Source organism: Desmodus rotundus, chromosome 6 (genome assembly GCF_022682495.2).
Source record: "Desmodus rotundus isolate HL8 chromosome 6, HLdesRot8A.1, whole genome shotgun sequence".
Lineage (NCBI taxonomy): Eukaryota > Metazoa > Chordata > Mammalia > Chiroptera > Phyllostomidae > Desmodus > Desmodus rotundus.
In genome coordinates, this window is record NC_071392.1 from 69,075,636 (window position 1) to 69,091,002 (window position 15,367).

Consider the following 15,367-nt stretch of genomic DNA (forward strand, 5'->3'; position numbering starts at 1 on the left):
ATACATCAGTGTGTCTCTCTGTCCTCCTCACTAGTCTAGGTCCTTCAGGGCAAAAACTGTATTGCATTCCTCCTTGGACTTTCGTTGGACTTAGTATTCTTGGTCTTAGCACCTATAGTAGATGCTTAGTAAATATTTAATGTACTGGTCACAGAGAAAAAGAACTGTGAAAGTTCTTCGACAGTAGTAGCTTTTGCTGTTGAGATGGGCCAATTTCATCTGACCTTTTCTTGATTTGATTCTTATCCCGATTGGAGAGTTAGGCCACCATTCACCTTGAGCCACCATCTTTAATGCCACTTCTAGAACAAACCTTCACTTTATTTCATTCTCCCAGAAAGGTGCGTAAGCATCACCTAGATCCAGATACTATTTGTATCTTAAAAATAGAGCCCCCATGATGGACCATGTGTAGTTGCAGCAGCAATTTTGAGTGAAGATTAAGTGCTGGATGAGTTGGCACCACTGAAGCTTGGCTGTGCCCCAGGGGGCGGGGCATCAAGTCACTGTATGTGCAGGTGCAAGTATGTGTACACATATTTATACTTTAGGGAGGAGAGGGCAGGAAAGGTAAGGGGTGGTCAGTCATGAAAACCGAAGTGTGTTGAGCCCCTGAAGACTGTGTTTTTAGTGAGTCAAAAGCCATCGTACAGGATTAATTAAGCCTCCTCCAGTCAAGGCAGTGTCCTAAGGCGGTTCTGGAAACCAGCTGAAAGGTAGGAAGTACAGTTACTTTGCATGGATACACATGCTTTTGGAATTTCTAGTTTGATCATTAATCCCAGAGATGATGTGCTATACCTAGTTTAGCCCTGCATGTAGCAGATGTTCAGCAAATATTTGCATTGAATTGAATTCAAATGGAACAGGGCATGAGATGAGTTGGAAATCCTCACAGGTGTTAAAAACAGGAAAAAAAAGTTCTTATAGGATTTTTGTGTTTTCTCTTCACTCCTCTTCCTTTTTTTTTTGTAGCTATTTCTCTTTACCTTCCCTCTAAGCATGAATTTCAGATAAAAAAACCCTCAATATTGCTCAGCATTTTGATAAAGAGTTTGATAAGAATGATATTGATACCATATGATACCATTATTTAAAATATTTTACTGTGGTATAATTTGGGGTGTTTTGTGGTTAATATAATTTTTTAGCATAATCAATAAAATATGTTTTCTTTTTATTTTTTAATTTTTAAATTATCTTATTGTTGTTCAATTACAGTTGTTTTCATTTTCTCCCCACCTCTCTACCCTACCCCAGTCAAACCCACCTCCCTCTCCTGCTTCCACCCTCCCCCTTGGTTTTGTCTATGTGTCCTTTATAGTAGTTCCTGAAAACCCTTCTCCCCACTATCCCTTCCCCACTCCCTTCTGGCTATTGTTAGATTGTTCTTAACTTCAATGTCTCTGGTTATATTTTGTTTGCTTTTTTCTTTTGTTGATTATGTTCCAGTTAAAGGTGAGATCATATGGTATTTGTCCCTCACCAAATACCCTTCCATCCATGCTCCCCGAATAGCCGCAGCAATTTGGAGAAAGAACAAAGCAGGAGAGATCACAATACCTGATATCAAACTGTATTACAAAGCCACTGTAATCAAAACAGCCTGGTACTAGCATAAAAACAGGCACATAGACCAATGGAACAGAACAGAGAACCCAGAAATAAACCCAAGTCTCTACAGTCAATTAATATTTGTTTAATATAATTTTAAAAAGATGGGTTAGCATTCCTTTTTTGCCTAAAAATTCTAGTGTGTTAAAATAAATGGGCAGGTTGGTTTTTTTTTCTCTTCATATTTGTATACAAACATTAAAGTAAATGAATTAAGATCCTGTTTAATGTGAACTTTCTGATCTCAGTCAATAAACATGAATCAATTTATGTACAAGTATTGAGACGAGGTATATTTTTAGAAGTTTCCTTGGAAATATACTCTTTATATACTTAGAAAGAATAATTCACTAGTTAGTAGGAAAAAGGGATTTTCTGTTAAAATATTTATAACAATGAGTACAGTTTCTCTTCAACTCTTGTAGAGTCATTCTATCATATTTTCTCTGCTCTCCCTGACAGCATTTACCCTTAATTTTTCTGTTCTTTCACTGTCACCAGCTGGACTGCTTATTTCTTGACTCCTAGTGCTCTAACGTATTTACTTAAAGATGGGGATTGATACCAGACCTTTTCTCTGAACTGATTGTTTCAGAGCCTTGAGGAGGGAAAAATAAACTCTTGCTCTTTAAGATGATCTCCTTTAGAAGAGATCATGGGCACCACCAGAGTCCTGATTGTATGCTTAGAATAACAAAATGCTGGCCAGATATAAGGACCACTCTAGATTTTCTCAGTGGTTTTAAATTATGTCATCATCAGATTAAAAATTATTTCTGTAATGACGTTTTTACCCTCATGCTATCTGACACATTTTCTTAAATGAGATACCTAAGGGTAGTGTGTTACCTGGTACACAGAGTTGTGCAGAATCTTGGTCTGTCCACAGGAGCCTGTTACATATGTGATATCATTGTCATGTTTGTTTCATTGCAAAAAAGGTTGACAACCATTTATCTAGGTCAGTGGTCCTCAATCCTCAGTGCACTTTGTAACTGTGTGGTGTTATGGACTTAATGTTTATGTACCCTCCCAACATTCCTACATTGAATTCCTATTCCCCAATGTGATGGAGTTTGGAGGTGGGACATTTGGGAGGCGATTAGGTTTAGAGGAGGTCATCAGGGTGGCTCCACCGGTCCTCATGGTAGGATCAGTGTCCCCTAAGAAGAGAAAAAGAGACCAGAGCTCCCTTTCTCTCCACCACGTGAGGATGCAGTGAGAAGGCAGCTGGCTGTAAGCCAGGAAGACAGGCCTCTCCAGCCCCATCCAGAACCAAATATGCCACCCCCTTGATCTCGGATTTCTCATTCTCCAGAACTGTGAGAAATAATTGTCTGTTGTTTAAGACACATAGTCTATGGTATTTTGTTATAGAAGCCTGAGCTGACTGATACACCTTTGAAAGTTTTAAAACATACTGATGTCTGGGCCCCACCCTGGATCAAATTCATGTGTGGGTACAGGGCCCAGACATGGAGATTTTCCTAAAATTCCCCAGGGCATTACAGAATAGAACCAGGGTTTAAAACCATGAATCTAGGTCAACTTTGTAATACTCCTAATCTTAGTTTATTTTTCTTAAGCAGAGGTATTGGCAGGCTTCATGCTATCCTAAAACAAAGCTAGTGCCACAGAACAAAGGGTCTGGAGAACTTCCCATCCCTGTCTCCTCTTCTTAAGGGAGTTTCAGTGTCAGAGTAACCCTAGAAGGAGGAATATGGACTATCGTGGCTGACCTCATAGACTTTGGAAGCCAGAGGAACTTCAGGAGGCCAGACAGTCTTGGAGTGGGTCCAAAGATTCAAGTCTACCAGCATGAGGGCGGATAACTGCACCAGCTTCTGAGATGGGAGTCCCAAGGGCATTTCCCAGGGCACAGGCACTTAATATCTTTAGTTTTGTCAATGACACACATTCTTGCAATGTCTTTTTTATTTTCTTCCTCCATGTTTAAGTTCTTGTATGTGTAAGTCCATGTATAAGAATCAGAGTTATTGTTTTCTGTTATGTAATACATATAAGATATAACTATATTTTTATCTCAGCAGTTGATTTGTGTGTGTTTCTTGAAATAACATTTTCATATTCATCAGGTCTAGGCTATTTGTTTTTATTATATCTGAAAAGCACTAATAGCTCCATTTAAAAGTTAATGGAGAACTTTTTCAGATGGTCCAAACAACTATTTTAATATTCTAAATCATTAATGGTGAGGACACAAGCACCAATCAATTCAGTTTTATTGAGCATATTTCTTATCACAAATATCCTCCTACAGAGAATATTTCTCTAGTGGTTTGCTCACCCTTTACAAGAGGGAAAGATCCATGCATAAACAACTCTCATACATAGCAGGCTTTGCAGAATATGCAAGTGTGAGTTGTGTGGGAGTGTAAGCTGAATTCACCTCTGGGAAGGGTCTTAGGAGGAGACAGGGTTGGATGTAGACTCTGAGGTGTGGGCAGGTAGGGCTTCAGGGGATATTGTTGGGGGAAAGGATATTCGCTGAAAGAAGGATAATGTACACAGAAGCATTGCATGGGAAAGAGTGTAGTGTTTAGAGGAAGGAAAAAAACTGGGAGGGGTGTGTCTTAGTGGAAAAATTTCAAATATAATAACAGGTAGGATTTCCAATGGCTAATTGAAGAGTTTGGAGCTTAGAATTTGTCCAATATGTAATGGAACTATTGGAAGGTTTTGAGCAGTGCAACGACTTGAGTAGATCTCTGTATTTTAGAACAACAACTCAAGTATAAGAGTATAGAGTAGATTGGAGCAGAGTGATACTGGGAATAAGGAACTTCAGTTAAAAGTCTATTACACTGTGGTAGTCAGAGTGGAAATTCGATTGATCATTTGTAGGTATAATAATGCCATCCATTTTATATAATATTTAATGTTTAACAAGTACTCAAATACAGTACCTCATTTGATATGAGTATAATTGGTATAATTGCTAAGACTTGGAGCCATCTGGAGAGAGTCATTGGTGGTCCTCAGGGAATGTCTTACCTGTGGAGGTGAAGATGTGGCAAGGACCACACAATGTCAGAAATATCGAGGAAGGAAAAGTGGAGGCAGCAAATACATACAATTGTACAGAAGATGGTAATTGGAAGGGAAGAAAATAATAGAGAGAAATAGAGGATAGTACCTTGAAGACTGCTTACTTATTGAATGGTGGAACCCCAAATTTGTTTCCACAAGATGTTGGAAATGAAGCTAAACATTTCCTCTGAACTGATTAACTTGATGCCTTGAGAAGTAACAAGAAGAAATGCTACTGTGCTTAAAAGGTTCTATTTTTATTTATTTTAGTAGAGATCGTAGTCACAACTTAACATAAAAAAAGCTCCCCCACCCCAAGAATGGGAAGGATTGAGTACAGTCATAATGTCAGACTAATTTTATCAGGTTTTATCACAACTATTTACTTTATCACCTTTAAATTATTTTATTTGTCCTTTTTAAAATGAGCACAGGTATCAGTGTGACATTTCAGTCAGTTGTCTGCCAATAAATAGGCTTCCTTACTCTCCATGATTTCCAGTTGCTTGAAGCCTGTCATGTTCATGTGGCATAAGCTGGTATCTCTGTAATTGTCTGCAGCTTGCATTTTGCATTAAAACGGTGCAATGGGAAATAAGTCATAGGGGAGGCTTCCTAAAACTTGTTTTAAATTGATTTCTGCAATTGTTCCTTCTAACTCATGAACAATGTGATAGGATTTTTTCTATTCTATGTCATAATATACATTAAGGATATGTGAAATGATAAATTAATGAATAATTAAATTTAAGAAAGAGATAAAGTAGCAGCTGCCAAGAATAGAAATGGAAGTGTATTTTTCCTTGTGTAATGAAGAAATGTAGCTATATTGGGCTATACACAAGTTGGATGCAAGAATTTTTATTTAAGATGTATGACTGAATAGATTCTTCATGAGTGATATATGGTTATGATAAAGTTTACCTTGATGTCTTTCAAAATGGGGAAATGACATGTAATATGCATACATATTTATGTAAGTATTTTATATATAACTATATATATGTGATATATACACAGAATAAATAAGAATATATGTTTTCTGCTCTCAAAATTGATATTGCCTTATTTCAAACATTATAAGATTATGTCCTTGAGAAAAATTATTAAGATTAATGGTAGGAATTATCCTGGATATTTTGAGCCTTTTTCCAGCCTCCAACATAAAGAAAGGAGAGGAAGAAGGTCTGCTTTTTCCTGTGACCTGAATACAGTTCTGCCCCTCTGTAAAGGGGTTGATTCCCATTGAGATCAGTGGAACTCATTTTACCAGATCTTCATTGGACAGCTCCTGCTTGCTTAACACTGTGCTGGACTTTAATAGTTTTTCTCTTTAGGAGTTAATTTTGTTACAGAGATAAAGTGAACCCTGGTGGGAGCATACCTGAATAGAGAATAGTGAAATAAAAGTTAGATTATATGAGTCATGCTTTAAGTGTATGGAAAATCATAAAGAGGAGAAACACAATAAAGATGTGAGTGAATTCATTTTAAAAATATCTCTGTGAGCATCTGAGCAGCACTTTCTCCTTTTGACCATGGAACATTTACTGTTTCATTTAATAATTTAAGCCTCTTTTGTGCTTCCTCCCTTACTTTTGCTTTGTGCAGAAATAAAAAGATAAGTGTATATTACTCATTTCAGATTACTCACTCAAAAGGAAGCTCGAATACAGAAATTGGGTTTTGCATCTCTAGTCAAAATAATAGTGTAAGTAGCAAAATATATAAGGAAAACATGTTAAAACACTCATCTTATATATTCTGTTCAAAACCTATTGCTAAGAAAATGTTACATAATTTCCACAGTTATGTCTGTCCCAATTTGAAGCTTAATTGTTGGTGGTTGCAGATGCCATTTTGTGAAAAAGGTAAAGTTTTGGTACTAAAATCTTAAAGAATGAGTTGATATGCATATGATTCTTAGCTAAAAGTTTATCAAAATGGGGCAAGAATTTTGGAGATAGATTTCAGTGCTGTCTGCAAAAATGATTCCCAGAAATAAGCACAGAGGATGAAATCCTCTGGCTAGTACATGTTGCCTTTAAATCCTTTAATATGCCGCAAAATCTGGGCATTACCCATCCCACAAAAAAGTATCCCATAATGCTTTTCTCTTGCCTAATCTTTCATTACATTTTAACTATTTATTATTCCTGGCAGAAGAAATCAAGAAACACAAAATGCTTCCATGTTCCTCAGTAATTTTTTTAAGATTGTGTAATAACCTTTCCACCCCCCCAATGATAAAACACCTGCCATAAACAAATAAACAAGCAAACAAACAAGACAATATTCCAGTTCCCTGTTTGGTGGGAGCTTTTCACAGCGGCTCCTCCTCTTCTTCCTCCACATTTTTAAATAAGAATCCTACAGCATCTGTCATTTTGAAAAAATAAAACAACTGTTTGTTTTTTGCACATATGATGAAGCAAATGAAGATAATATTTAGCCAAATAATCTCTCTGGTAGTGATAAGGGTGTATAGAAACCCTTTGACCCCGAGAAAGGTTGGGTCTAACTGCCGGTAGAGAAAGTGCACCTCTGCGCAGTGAGCTTGCCCTTATGAATACATGGGGGACGCTGGCTTTTTAAATGTAAGACTTTGAGACTGTAGCACACAGTCTTCTGGAAATTGTTTGAGTGATTCATTACTGGGGAAAACTCTTTGAAAATAGGTCATCAAGAAAAGACTGATACAGACTTTTATGTGAAAGTAATTATGCTTGTTGCATTCTTCCGTAGTTCAATATGGCAGAGTAACTATGCAGTTTCTGTGAGAAAATGTGTTCACATTTATCTCAGTTAAGATCCTTACATGGTGGTCATTAATAATGAAGACTTTTTTACATATTACATATCTTACTGCTCAGTCATCTATAAATCCAAAATACACACATATTAGTTGATCAAAACACAGCTGGAAAGTTCCACTGCACTAAATGTCACATGCATAAATACAGACACACACCCCGACACAAGGCCATGAAAACAGCAACACATGCATCCTCTATTGACCTAGGAAATCCTATTAACCTAGGAAACCAACCTGTTTTCTTGCCATAATGTAAAAAGTTCAATAAACATGCTGTAAATCATTATGGACAACATAAATTATTGCTTGTCTGGGGCCAATATTAAGAAGCTATTTGCAAGTTTGTAGCGACAAATATTGGTATGCTGTATATCAAAAACTTGCATCTTATGTGAAGGACTTTCCTTTTACTTAGTGCGTTTCTGTAATTTTCAGAAAGAAATTCTTTAGCCACTAACTTCAGTAATGAAACACAACAGAGGAATAAGGTCTCCACCCACAGAAACTATTGAGAAAATATTAGATGGGATTTTGTGTTGTTCCTACTCATTATTGGGAAGGACCCATATGTTCATGTAACTCTTGATGTTGTATAAATGCTCTTCCCAGGGCATTCAAGGTTTTTCAAACCTGAACTCAGGCTGCCTGTTCAACTGGACTTGACCCTCCACACCTGTGCCCCTTCACTTTGGCTCAAGCTTTTCCTTTTTCTTTGGTGGCTTATTGCTCCTTGCATTCCTAGTTATCTTTCACATCCATTGTGAAACGTTCTCTCACACATCACTTTTCCATGATGCAGAGAAGGAGACATCACTCACATTATATTTTTGTTGTATCCATAACTCTCTCTCTTGAAGGAGCCTTGTCTCAAGAGATATAAGGACTGGGCTCTAAAGACCCTTGGCCCATGTAGTACGTGGTTAGTAAATACTTGTGACATTAAATCAAGGAATGAAATTCCTTCCAAAGCAGTCACCTTAAAAACAGAAAGTACAAAAGGATCTATCTAGTCAAATGTTAAATACCACCATCTCATCTCATTCAGCACACTCCTTAGCAGAGTAGGAAACTTGGGATCACATTCCCAGCATTCAGAATTAGAATTCAGTTCACCGTTAAAGTCATTCAATCCCTCTTATTTTAAAAAAGTGAACTAAAAGTAGGTCAATCAAATCACATTCTCATTTTAACAGTCCCAAGAGTCTATATAGATTTTGAACTGAATTGGCATACTATCGTGGGCCGCTTTCTAAGGGCTTTTCCTCTCGGCATTCAGACTTTTAAGAAAGAAAATTAAGTGATTGGAATAGGGTACAATAGTGAATGCAGAAGAAGGGAAGAAAGATGACTGTGGCCAGAAACATGAGAGAAAGAGAACTATAAGTTTCTTTATTCTAAGAAGCGGTGGGAGAATCTACTTGTTGGCCTGCACAGCGGATGCACCGTTTCTGTGGCTAAGTTTTCCCGATGTTTCCTGTCAAGCCAGGGTTTTAATGAAACAAAAAGATACCGGATCCTTGTCGCTAACACCTCCTCATCCCTTCAGTGCCAGCCAAGAGCACAAGAGCATTTCTCTCAGTTCTTTTATTCTTTTTTTTTCTTTTTCTTTTTTTTTCCACCAAGAACAAGATCTGAGATACGTAAGATCCTGTTTGATTCAAATGTGGAGAAAGAACTGTAGATTTTACAGCCACTGGTTACCTGTTGCTGTCAATAGCTGTATTGTCTGTATTTTACCATGTAGCCAGTGCTTTAAAAATTTTGAGCAGAGTAAGTTTTAGATTTTTAAAGATAAAGCTATTTTTCTTGGGAAAGAGAGCCAGTATTCCTCGTAGTTTAATGTCTCAAAAAATGTGAGAATAGAAGGTTTATGCTGTACCCTGCTTGGGGGACTATGAGCGACCTTCTAAAACCAACTTTTGTCACAAAAAAAATCAGAGTTTCTGCTCTTTGGGGTGCTGACCTGGTTTACAGTGTAGCTAGAAGGCCCACGATAAGATATGTAAAATACGAAGAGGTGTAAAAAGAGATTGCTAAAAACAAAAGTCCCTCAAAATGGGACAAATGTTTAGTGAAATGTTATAGAAGTCAGTGCTCTGTTCAATAAAAATAGTTTAAATATTACTGACACTAACAGGCAAACAGAAATTATTTGCAGACCTCTGTAACTTCCGTGTTTGGTGGACAACAGTGGTAAGAAACTGAATTCAGAAAACTTGTTCAGGCTAGAATAAGATAAAGGACCCACTAAAACACATAATCACTCATACTGAAAAACAAGTCATTATTTTTTAACTGTCAACTATACTAATATAATAGATAATTTAAGAAATTATTTTGAAATGTTTGTTTTAGTATATCCAGAACAAGATATGAGCATTATAATTTAAGGAATACAAAACTAAGAGAAAATAAAACATCTGAGAAAAATTATTACAATACTTAAATTTTTAATTAAAAGACACTGAAAAAGAGAGTACTTATTGAAATAAATAGTGATGCTGGATAGAATACTAGATTACTAAAATGCTAAAAAGCTATTTGGTTGTATAATAGCTAGAAGTAGCAGTATTTGAACTAATCACCAATTGGCAAATAGCTGTGAAGCAGTTTTATATGGAACTTACTTTGGGAAAATCAGGTTTTAAAACAATTATATAGGGAATGAATTAGATTATCAAAGTTTTAAAGCTATGAGCACAGCGAAGAATTGGGTGAATTAAACACTAATTTTTAAGAGATGCAATATTTTCATCCTGCTGTTTAAAGAGGCTTTGATTATTTCAGTTATTTTAAATGAGGCCTGAGTTAAACATTCAGTATAAGAAGCCTCATATGAAGTTCAGCCATTCTGGTTATGGTCCTTTGGAGCTGATATTAATCATAAAGTTACGTGTAGTCTGCTTTCAGAAAAGCTTATTATGACCAGAAGTTTTTGAAAAGAGATTTTTTTTTAAAGCAGAAGGAGCAGTATAATATTGGAAAATGCAGGTAAGAGTTCTGTGATTGACTTTGGAGGGAGTTCCTCCCATCCTGAAGCAGGCTTTATGTGAATGCTTACAGCTAAAGGTTACATTTTTAACAGCAGAATTTTATTTTTGCATTATATCCATTCATAATTAAAGTGTTGGTGTTTTCTTTTAAGTTATTAGCTTAACATATGATAATACAAATTAATCAGTAAATGTGATTGAGATAATGGGTGTTTCGTATGATACTGTGAGCTCCACCATTAAAAATAATCCTCTCGACTTCTCCCCGATTTGTCTCCTTCCATTTTCAGGTAAGCTTTTGGAATGTGTCCTGTACACATCATCTCCATTTGCTCTACTTCTGTTTGCTTCTGAACCCTCTCTAAACAGGATTCTGTTTCCACCACTCCAAACAGCTGTCCTAGTCAATTTCACCAGTGCCCTAAAGACCACTACCTCCAGTAGGCAATGTCCCTGGTCCACATTTTATTGACCTGCAAGCAGCTTTTGACAATTATCACTGTCTTTTTGGAGAGGCTTTGTTCACATGACTTGCAGAACACCACACTTGCCTGGTTTTCCTGGCTGTTACACTGACCACCTAGTTTACTGTCTGCCTCAATCACTTTTGCCAGTTCCTCCTCATCTCCCAACTTCTAAACATTGGAGTCCCCCAGACTTATTCCTTGGGCCACTTTTCTTTTCTGTCTACACTATTTGCATGGTTCTCTCATCCCTATATTCTCTACATGGGTAACTCCTAGATTTTTATCTCTAGGCTAGACTCTTACCTGAACTCCAGAGATATATATGCAACTGCCCACTTCTGTATTTAATATACCTCAAACTTGAGGCGTCCAAAATTGAGTTCTGGCTCTTCCTCCAACCCCATTCCTAACTTCCACTGTCTGCTTTATCTCAGTAAATTACTCTTTCTGTTACTCAGGCCAAAGTTCTTGAGGTCATCTTCTCTCACACAACTTATATTTACTCTTATCAGCAAGCTTCTCCCAGATTGGTTTTTCTTACGATCTGCAACCACTGTTACCCTCTGTCTGAGCCTCCATCACTTCTTACTTGGATTATTTCACTAGCTTCCCACGGGTCTCCCTGCTTTGCCTCAGAAATCAGCTGGGTGATTTTTGTTCAAATGTAAGTTAGATCATGTCATCCCCCTAATTTCCTGTCTCACTCAGAATAAAAGGCAAAATCTCTACAGTGTTCGTCCAGCCTTCAGGCAAGAGTTATATGTGAATTTTCAATTGTGTGAGTGTCAGCACCCCTAACTCTACATGGTTCAAGGGTCAAATGTACTTGTCTAATCGCCTCCCCTGCCCTCACTTCTGCTCCAGCCTCACTGGCCTCCTTGGTGCTCCTGAGTCACTCAAGCATGTTCTCCATCAGGCTGTGTTTTTGCTGTTCCCTCCACTTAACGTCCTTCTTCTATAACTCTGTATGACCCACCCCTCACCCCCATAGGTTTTTGCTCAATGGCACTGTTTTTATCGTGGACTTTCCTGGATACCCTGTTGTAAAGTAAAATTGTAACTATCTTTCTTCCCCCCATCTTTCTTTTATTGCCCTCTATTTATTTTTCCTACTTAGTACTTATCCTTATATATGTTTTTAAATTGTGTTTTTCTCTGTCTCTCCCCACTAGAACCTAAGTTTCATGAGGGTATGTGGTTAATTAGCTCCAGTCGCCAGCACAGTGCCTGGCACAGAATAGTGCTCAGTAAATCTTTGTTAATGAATAAATAACTAAAATTACAACCCCCATTTGTTTGATCTTAGGTGATATCACTGTGTTTTTCTTTAGTTTGCATTTCATAGATGTCTTAAGCTCTCCTTATATTTTTGACATTTCATGTAACTTTTCATTAAATTGACCTTGCAAACATCATATAGTCATTTTTTGTCTTTATCTGGAATCTTAGTGTATTTTTCAACATCTTTACTTCATCTCATATTGTTAATTCAATTTCATATTTATGCATCCTAATTGTTTTACATACTCTGGTTTTTACCTTATGCACTGTCTAGTTTTTGCATTTATCTTTTCCTGGATCATTTTATTTATTTATTTACTTACTTACTTATTTATTTATTTGTTGCATTTTTTTATTCTGTTCAAGTACATTTGTCTCCATTTTCCCGTCACCACTTTCCCTCATCCCACACACCGCCACCTCCCACCCTCAATTCTTCCCCCCTTCGTCTTTGTCCATGGGTACTTTATACATGTTCCTTGATGACCCATCCCCTTTTTTCTCCTGTTATCCCCCTCCTTTCTGTTTACTGTCAGTTTGTTCTTTATTTCAATGTCTCTGGTTACATTTTGCTTGCTTGTTTGTTTTGTTGATTAGGTTCCTGTTAATGGTGAGATCATATGGTATTTGTCTTTCAACACCTGGCTTATTTCACGTAGCATAATGCTCTCCAGTTCCATCCATGCTGTCACAAAGGGTAGGAGTTCCTTCTTTCTTTCTGCTGCATAATATTCCATTGTATAAATGTACCACAGTTTTTTTGTCCACTCATTTACTGATGAGCACTTAGGTTGCTTCCAGCACTTGGCTATTGTAAATTGTGCTGCCATGAACATTGGGGTGCACAGGTTCTTTTGAATTGGTGTTTCAGGATTCTTAGGGTATAATCCCAGCAATGGAATTGCTGGGTCAAAAGGCAGTTCCATTTTTAGTTTTCTGAGGCAATTCCATACTGTTTTCCACAGTGGCTGCACCAGTCTGCATTCCCACCAACAGTGTGCTAGGGTTCCTTTTTCTCCACAACCTCTCCAACATTTGTTTGTTGATTTGTTTATGATGGCCATTCTCACTGGTGTGAAGTGGATCTCATTGTGGTTTTAATTTGCATTTCTCTGATGGCTAGTGATGTTGAACACCTTTCAAATGTCTCTGGACCCTCTGTATGTCCTCCTTGGAGAACTGTCTGTTCAGGTCCTTTGCCCATTTTTTAATTGGATTGTTTGTCTTCCTGGAGTGAAGTTGTGTGAGTTCTTTATATATTTTGTAGATCAAACCCTTGTCTGAGGTATCATTATCAAATATATTTTCTCATATGGTTTGTTCCCTTTTCATTTTGCTGTTTTCTTTAGCCATGAAGAAGCTTTTTATTTTGATGAAGTCTCATTTGTTTATTCTTTCCCATATTTTAAATTCTTATTTGATTTTAACTAGTAGAATGCTTAAATTGTTCCCTCTAATTGTCAAGAGAGAAGGCCCTTTGAGTCTTTAGCAATAGCAGACATGAAATACATCACCCACCACCAACAGTCTTTTTCCATATTACCAACCTGCTTCCTCCAACTTCTATGTTTCTGTTATTCAGTATTATAAACATGGATCTCCTTTTTTAAATATAGAACATTGTTATTCAATTACTGTTCTTCATATTTTCTCTGGACATTCATAATTAGTTCAGCAATTAGCTCTATAAGATACATCTGGATTACTTTTTATGTCTTAGACCTTACAGTTTGTTGTTAAATATCATAATTTTATTATTCTTGGATTCCTCCTTGTAGTAATTGTTTAAAGGAGACTTAGGTGACTGGTTTTCTGTATCACACATACACACATTTTTATGCATGTAAACTTTACAGGCAGGAAGGGGGTGGAAAGAAGTATTCAAAGTCATGAAAGGCAAGGACCTCCATCCAAGATTACTGTATCCAGCAAAGCTATCAATTAGAATGAAAGGGCAGATAAAGTGCTTCCCAGATAAGGTCAGGTTAAAGGAGTTCATCATCACCAAGCCCTTATTATATGAAATGTTAAAGAGACTTATCTAAGAAAAAGAAGATTAAAAATATGAACAGTAAAATGACAACAAAGCCAGAGCTATTAACAACCAAACCTAAAAAAAAATAAAAACAAACTGAACAAACAGCTAGAAGAAGAACAGAATCACAGAAATGGAGATCACATGGAGGGTTATCAGTAGGGGAGTGGGACAGGTAGAGAGGGGGAAAATGTACAGTGAATAGGAAGCATAAATCTTAGGTACAAAATAGACAGGGGAAGGTTAAGAATAGCATAGGAAATGGAGAAGCCAAAGAACTTGTATGTTTGACCCATGAACATGAACTAAAGGTGGGGAATGTGGGTGAGAGGGGGGTGTGTAGGGTAGAGAGGAATAAAGGGGGGGAAATGGGACAACTGTAAAAGAAAAAAAAATTTAAAGGAAAAAAATAAAATGTCTTGAAGACAAAATAAAATGAAGAAATAAAAGATTAATAATTTAATCCTTTAAAATGTGCACATATATCATTTTCTTCATGATAATGTTTTCCCTTGTCTTTGGAAATATATTTTAAGATTATAAGATTATAATTGCAGATATTCAGAAATTCAACTCAAAATTCCACCAGAGATAAATATTTTTAACATTTTAGTTTACCTCTTCCCTGACATTTTTCTAAGTATGTACACATTGCACACACACACAGAGCAGGGAGGGAGGGAAAGAGACATAGAGAGATAAGCATTTTTAACAAAGATTGCCCTGTGTGTGGCTTAGCGATTTGACTTTTGAATTTAAAATATTGCAAATTATTTGCCATGTCGTGAAACATTGTGACTTTAAATTGCTGAATTAGTTAGAATATGGCTGGATTGCATGTTGAAACCTCAACTGACTGTGTGTCTCAAGTAAGAATCAAGTTTATTTCTCTTTTGCATATCTGTCCAGACTTAGAGAGCACTCTCCTACAAAGTCAATGGTGATGATAGTCTGCACTCAAAAATGTCAGAACCCAAAGTCCTTTTATCTTGTTGTTCCACCACCTCTGGGGTATTATTCTCTTCCTTGTGTGTCCCTGATGACTCACAACTCTGTCAGTGGGAGGGGTAAATAGGGAAATGGCAAGGCCTACATTTTTATGTTTTTTTGA

At 36.9% G+C, this 15,367-nt stretch overlaps 1 protein-coding gene across 2 annotated transcripts in view; it reads left to right on the forward strand.

Moving 5' to 3' along the window:
• PTPRZ1 (protein tyrosine phosphatase receptor type Z1) overlaps positions 1–15,367 on the forward strand; it is a 191,326-nt gene that overhangs the window by 5,542 nt on the left and 170,417 nt on the right. The gene's annotated exons all lie outside the window — the stretch shown is intronic.